The sequence below is a fragment of the Macaca fascicularis genome, chromosome 18 (genome assembly GCF_037993035.2).
Source record: "Macaca fascicularis isolate 582-1 chromosome 18, T2T-MFA8v1.1".
In the NCBI taxonomy this organism is placed as follows: domain Eukaryota; kingdom Metazoa; phylum Chordata; class Mammalia; order Primates; family Cercopithecidae; genus Macaca; species Macaca fascicularis.
Genome location: NC_088392.1, coordinates 69,973,266 through 69,980,975, shown reverse-complemented (window position 1 = coordinate 69,980,975; position 7,710 = coordinate 69,973,266). Strand labels below are relative to the sequence as shown.

The 7,710-nt window shown below is 35.3% G+C and overlaps 1 pseudogene; it reads left to right on the top strand.

Moving 5' to 3' along the window:
• Positions 1 to 3,090: 3,090 nt before the first annotated feature.
• Positions 3,091 to 5,827, top strand: LOC102116590 (outer mitochondrial transmembrane helix translocase-like; annotated as a pseudogene).
• Positions 5,828 to 7,710: the final 1,883 nt, after the last annotated feature.

Sequence of the window (7,710 nt, the reverse complement as noted above, 5' to 3'; positions counted from 1 at the left end):
AAAAAAAAAGTTATAATTTTCAAACTGAAAACAATACATGTATCCCTTTTCAGCTGTGTGTAGTATATATACACCTGGGTAAGCATAAATAGTTTAGAAAGCACTCCTAGCTGACATTTTAACATTCCCAGGAAAGTACGTGAACTTGCTTCTGTGCCTTCTCGGAAATAGGATGGCCAATATAGTGCTTTGTACAGGGTCATTTTTCAGTTTTGTCACACATAGGAAATGGCCTTACCACTGAAAAATACTCTTTGGATGTAGAACTATCCAAAAAATAATTCATGCTATTCACAAATGAGAAAAGTGAGGAGGTCAATAAGTAAACTGCAATTGCTCCATTAAAGTTTTCTCAACCACACACAGACAAGGGTGGAGGGAGAGAAGGAGGAAGAGGGATGGAGGGAAAGGGAAAAAAAAGGAGAAAGAGCTACAGGAGAGATAGAGGAAGAGACAGGATTTGAACCAGGTATTCCTTTGTCCTTGCAATCTTAGTTCTATTTTATGTTGATATTTCCTCCAGTTAATTATGTTGCTTCTGGTTCACATGATCTCATATAGAAAATGCACAAGAGTTTAAGAACAGAATATAATGATGAAGGAATATCAACAAGTATATTTTTTGCACTGGTTATATTAGTCAAACATAGCATTACAAAAGGAGCGTCTAATCTTCCCCAGATACCATTATAATGTAAAGTTCTTACATATTATTAGCGTCAGTAAAATTTGATAAATTTCTACTTGACTGACAGAAATACAGATTTATCTTGGTTCCATGCCACTCCTGATAGAAATTTACCTCCACCTTGGAAGAATACAAAGGACTCCACTTAAAAGGCAAATCAAGCCAAACCTTATAAAGACAAACCACAGACTCAGGGTTACATGGTTTGAGTTCTGCACAAAATATTTGAATGGCTGCTTCATAAAAGACGATATATGAGGACTTGGGGCAGAACAAGATGGCAGAATAGAAGGCTCCACCAATTGTCCCTGCTTCAAGGACACCAATTTAACAACTAACTATACAAAATAGCACCTTTATAAGAACCAAAAATCAGGTGAGTACCTGGTTTTAACTTCATATTACTAAAAGACGCATTGAAGAGGTAGGAAAAACCACCTTGAATTGCTGACATCACACCTCCTCCCTCCCCCAGCGGCAGTGGCATGGTGCAGAGAACATTTTTGTGTTCTGCGGAGAAGGAGATCACAGCATTTGTGAGGCATTGAACTCAGTGCTGCCTTATTATAACAGAAAACAAAATTGGACCAATCTATGTTCATGAATTGGAAAATCAAGATTACTAAAATGTCCATACTACTCAAAGCAATCTACAGATTTAATGCAATCCCTATCAAAATACCAATGACATTATTCACAGAAATAGAAAAACAATCTAAAATCAAAACACCCAGAATAGCCAAAGCTATACTAAGCCAAAAAACAAACAAACAAACAAACAAAAAAAACTGTAGGAATCACTTACTTACCTGACTTTAAATTACACTACACAGCTAAAGTAACCAAAAAGGCATGGTACTGGCATAAAACATACACATAGATCAATGAACCTGAATAGAGAATCCAAAGATAAATCCATACATCTACAGTGAACTCATTTCTGACAAAGTAGCCATGAACATACATTGTAGAAAGGACAATCTCTCCAATAAATGATGCTGGGCAAACTGGACATCTATATGCAAAAGAACAAAACTAGACTCCTGTCTCCAAACAGATACAAAAATCAAATCAAAATGGATTAAAGACTGAAATCTAAGATCTCAAATGATGTAAATACTACATGAAAACATTAGGGAATCTCCCCAGAACATTGAACTGGGAAAGATTTCTTAATTAATAAACACTTCACAAGCACAGGCAACCCAAAACAAAAATTGACAAATGGGATCATATCAAGTTCCAAAGCTTCTGCACAGCAAAAAAAATAATTAACAAAGATAAAAGCCGCAGAACAGGAAAAAATATTTGCAAACTATCCATCTGACAAGAGATTAATCACCAGAATATATGAGGAGCTCAAACAACTCTGTAGGAAAACAAAAACAAAAACTAATAATCCCTTTTTAAAAAAAGAGGCAAAAAATCTGAATAGACATTTCTCAAAAGAAGACATATGAATGGCCAACAGGTATATGAAAAGGTGCTCGACGTCATTGCTCATCAGAGAAATGCAAATCAAAACTGCAATGAGATTTAATCTCACCTCAGGTAGAATGACTTTTATCTAATGTCTGGCAATAACAAATGCTGACAAGGATGGAGAGAAAAGGAAAGCTTCGTATATTGTTAGCGGGAATATAAATTAGTACAACTACTCTGGAGAACAGTGTGAAGGTTCCTCAAAAAACTAAAAGTAGAGCTACCGTACTATCCAGCAATCCCACTGCGGGGTATACACCCACAGTAAAAGAAATCGACGTATCAAAGAATACCTGCACTCTCATGTTTGTTGTAGCACTGTTCACAATAGCCAAAATTTGGAAGCAATGGAAGCGTTCATCAACAGATGAATGAATAAAGAAAATGTGGTTCATATACACAATGGAGTACTCATCAGCCATAAAGAAGAATGAGATTCTGTTTTTTGCAACAAAATGGATGGAACTGGAGGTCATTATGTTAAGTAAACTAAGCTAGACAAAGGACAAACTTTACACATCCTCACTGATTTGTGGGAGGTAAAAATGAAAATAGTTGAACTCATGGAGATAAGAGTAGAAGGATGGTTAACAGAGACTGGGAAGGGTAGTCAGGGAATGTGGGGGAAATAACGATGGTTAATGGGCACAAAAACATTGTTAGAATGAATAGGATCTGGTATTTGCTAGCACAGCTGTGTGACTATAGTCAAAAATAATTTGATTGTACATTTTAAAATAACTAAAATAGTACAGCTGGATCATCTGTAACACAAAAGATCAATACCTGAGGTGATGGATATTTACCCCGATGTGATTATTATGCATTGCATGCCTGTTTTGAAACATCTCCTGTATTTATCTCCTGCACGAGGCCAACTGAGGGCACTTGCTCCTCTTGTTTCTGCTCCTGGGTTAACAATCAAGATGGTACGTGCTGATGCCTTTTCTCGTCCTTTGAGTCGGAATGCAGTTGTTGGTTTAATTTTCTGTTTGACAATATTTGGTTCAGTAACATACTTTAGTATCAAATGGATGGTAGATGCAATTGATCCAATCAGAAAGCAAAAACCAGAAGCTCAGAAACAGGCAGAAAAACTAATGAAGCTAATTGGTGTGAAAAATGTGAAGCTCTCAGAATATGAAATGAGTGTTGCTGCTTATCTAATAGACCTTTTTTTTTTTTTTTTTTGAGATGGAGTCTTACTCTGTCACCAGGCTGGAGTGCAATGGCACCATCTCGGCTCACTGCAACCTCCGCCTCCCGAGTTCAAGCAATTCTCCTGCCTCAGCCTCCTGAGTAGCTGGGATTACAGATGTGCGCCACCACACCCAGCTAATTTTTGTTAATTTTAGTAGAGATGGAGTTTCACCATGTTGGCCAGGATGGTCTTGATCTCTTTACCTCATGATCTGCCTGCCTTGGCCTCCCAAAGTGCTGGGATTACAGGCGTGAGCCACCGAGCCCAGCCTAGTAGACCCTCTTAATATGCATGTTACTTGGAAGTGATATAGCAGGTTTAGATGATGTCATTACGGATCTGAAAGACACAGTCATCTTACCTATCAAAAAGAAACATTTGTTTGATAATTCCAGGCTTCTGCAGCCTCCAGAAGGTGTTATTCTCTATGGGCCTCCCTAGGCTGTGGTAAAACGTTGATTGCCAAGGCCACAGCCAAGAAGCAGACTGTCGATTTATTAACCTTGAGCCTTCGACACTGACCAGTAAGTGATATGGATAATCTCAAAAATTGACTGCTGCTGTTTTCTCTCCTGCCATAAAGCTACAACTGTCCATCATCACTATAGATGAAATAGACTCCTTTCTACGAAACTGTTCAAGTTCTGACCATGAAGCTACAGCTATGATGAAAGTTCAGTTTATGAATCTCTGGGATGGATTGGATACTGATCACAGCTGCCAGGTCAAAGTAATGGGAGCTACCATTCATCCTCAGGACCTTGTCTCAGCTATAATAAGAAGAATCCCTACAAGATTTCATATCAACCAGCCTGCTTTAAAACAGAGAGAAGCAATCCTGAAACTCATCTTGAAAACTGAAAATGTGGGTAGGCATGTAGACCTGCTAGAAGTTTCCCCGGAAACTGATGGGTTTTCAGGAAGGGACCTAAACGTGATGCATTGAGATGCTGCCCTCCTCTGCGTCAGAGAATGTTAATCCTATATCAGAAGAAAGATGAAGATGAAACTCAGCCTGTTCAACAGAGAACCTGTATCGGGCAATTGAAAAGATAAAGAAATCAAAGCATGCAGGATTTCAGAATGTTTTAACACACATTTGTTTAGATTAAGAGCAAAGATCATTTGTACAGTTCAGTGATCTAGTGTTTTGTGTCCTCTTATCAGTTAGTGGAAGCAGAATGGAAAGAGTGCTCTCCAAACAATGAGGGAGCTCAGTGTTTATGGTTTTATACTCTGAATTCTAAGTTGTTGAGATGCAGTTGTTATATAAGTGGCATTACTGTTTGTCAGAAATCATGAGGAGGAACAATTTAATCCAGTCTGAACGTGGGTGCTTGTGTTTGAGCTCTTTAGCCGTATGTCATACAGCCTTATAGAATCTAAGCTGGTCTTAAAGTCATAAATGATTCATTGGGTCATTAGTGAGAAATGGGGATGTGGTTAGGCACTGTTTCCTAGACTTGTGAGTATGTGTTTGTGTGTGTGCACATATGTGTGTGTGTATTAGATGTATGTATCCACACATTTTATACTGACATTCTGTAGATATGTTTGAATATAAAATTTTTTTTTTACCCAACTACTAAATCCAGAAGTACCAAATAATACATAGTAAAACTAAGATTTAAGGTTGTGTCGAAAAGGTACAGTGATTCAGCCATTTCCGTTTGTGATTTGTTTCAACCTTTTTTAAGTTGAGTGTTTTTCTTTCTGCAGTTGATTAATTGAATCCTCCACCTTGCATATATACATCTTGCATATATACATGGGCTCAATTATTAGGTTTGTCAGGATAATCAAATAAAAATACTAGGTCAGTGATCAGTATTGAATGGTTGTTAGACGGTCATGTGCTCAACACTGATTTCACCTCTTTCTGTAAGTATACTGAGTAAAAACTTTATTTTTATTTTTTTGTTTAAATTGATTTACATGAAAGTGGATTAAAAGGTCTTTCAAAAGAATGGATTTATGTTCTCAGTAATCCACAGCAAGGCAACAGGGCATAAAAATGTCATAGAGCAAACTACTTCCAGTTGTATTGTTTTAACAAAATTCTGGCTGATTATCAGTTGTGCAGGTTTGTCTATTTTAGCAAAGTTATGTTTATTGACTTTTCATCAAATATTTTAAAATGCTACATCATGTTCCTTTGCCCATATACCTTGGAGACCTCCTTTCTTAGCCTGCCTATTAATGACAATTTTCTTTTTAAAATCAGTTTTACTAAATGTAGTGACACTCAATAAATGCACCCATTTAAAGTATTCAGTTTGAACCACTTTGACAGACCCCCCCCACACCAGTGCAACCACTACCAATTCAAGATTGGTTATCTATCTTCATGCTACTCCCATGTTTTCTTGATTATTACATAGGTGTTTTATTAAACTTTGAATTCTAATAAGATAAAAATGCAATTTTATTCTTACGTTTCAAAATTGTTTTGGCTATGCAGGGGCCTTCAAATTTATATATTAATTTTAGAATCATCTTGTCTGCCAAGTTTATCAATAAAGACTGCTGGCAATTTTATTGCATTAAATTTGTAGCTCCCTTGGGAGAATTGACATGAAAATATTGATTCTTCTAGTCTTTAAATTGTTATATCTTTCCATTTATTTACCTGTTCTTGAATTTTCTCAGCAATGTTATAAAACTTCAAGATACGAGTCTCATACATATGTTAAATTCATTCCTAGTTAGTTTATATGTTTTGATGATATTGTAAATAAAATTTTTTTAAATTACCTTTTTCTATTATTTATTGCTACTAAACAAAAATACAATTGGTATTTAAATACTGATCCTGAATCTTGTGACTTTTATAATTTAATTTATCAGTTCTAATACAGTTTTGGTAGATTATTTAGGATTTTCTACATACACAATCATGTTTCCTGTGAATAATACAATTTTATTTCTTTTCTAATTTATATGTCTTTTGTTTTAAAATTTTTTATTCTCTTTTTTTTTCCTCCCTTATTGAACACACTAAAATCTCCCATACTGAAAGGAAATGGTGAGAGTGGACATCCTTGCTTTGTTTTGATCTTTGGAAGAAAGCATTCAGTCCTTCACCGTTAAGCATGACCTTACCTAAAACTTTTTATAGTTGCCCTTTACGAGGCCAAGAAAGATTTACTGGGTTTCTAATTTGTTTAATTTTTAAAAATCTAATAAATGAGTGTTGGATTTAGTTAAATGCCTTTTATGCTATATTAAAAGAATTATGATTATTTTTATACTTTATAAATGTGATGTCACATTACTTGATTTTTCAAACATTAGATTAACCTTTTATTACTCATAGGATGTCAGAGGCTTTCAAGAGTATACTTACAATTCTTGCTTTCAATCTTTGTTATTGTCATTATATGTTTTACTTACACATATATCACAAACCTGTAAAACATTTTTATGTTTTTAAAGGAAATTTAAAGTCTTTTATATATACTCATTTATTATCTGTTATTTTTGGCATTCTTTTCTTTGTGTAGATCTGAGTTTTCATCTGGTATCATTTCCTTTCCGTCTGAAGAACTTGCTTTCCTTGGTAATTAAAGTCTGCTAGTGATTAATTTTTAAAAATTTGTTCTATAAAAATGTGTTTATTTTACCTTCATTTTTTACAATTTTTCATTGTGGGGAAATACACATAACAGAATATTTACCACCTTAACTGTTTTTAAGTAAAGCATTCAGTGGTACTAAGTACATTCATATTATTGTGCAACCATCACTACCCATCCATCTCCAGAACTCTTTTCATCTTGCAAACGTGAAACTTCATACCCATTAAACAAGTCCTTCTCATTCCCTTCTACCCCCAACCTTTGGCAATAACCGTCTACTTTCTGCCTCTGTCATTTTGACTACTCTGAGTAGCTTATATAAATGTAATCCTACAGTATTTGCCTTTTTGTGGCTGGCTTATTTCACTTAGCATAGTGTCTTCTAGGATCATGTATGTTTTAGCATATGTCAGAATTTCCTTTCTTTTTTAAGGCTGATGGGTAAGGAAGGACTTACTTCTGTCATTTTGCTATTTGTTTTCTATATGTCTTATAGCATTTTTGTCTAACATTACTTTCTTCTGTGGGGACCTGAAGGACTCCCTTTAGCACGTTTAGAAACTGATCCTTTTCATTGGGAGAATACTTTAGTGGGTATAGAATTCTCAGTTGATAAACCCACTCTCCACCCTAGTACTGTAAACATGTTTCCATCCTTTTATGATTTGCATTGTTTCTGATGAAAGTCAGTAATAATTCCTATATTTGTACTCTGGGTGTGTAGCATAAATATTTTTTTGGCTGGCTTTAAGATTATTCTT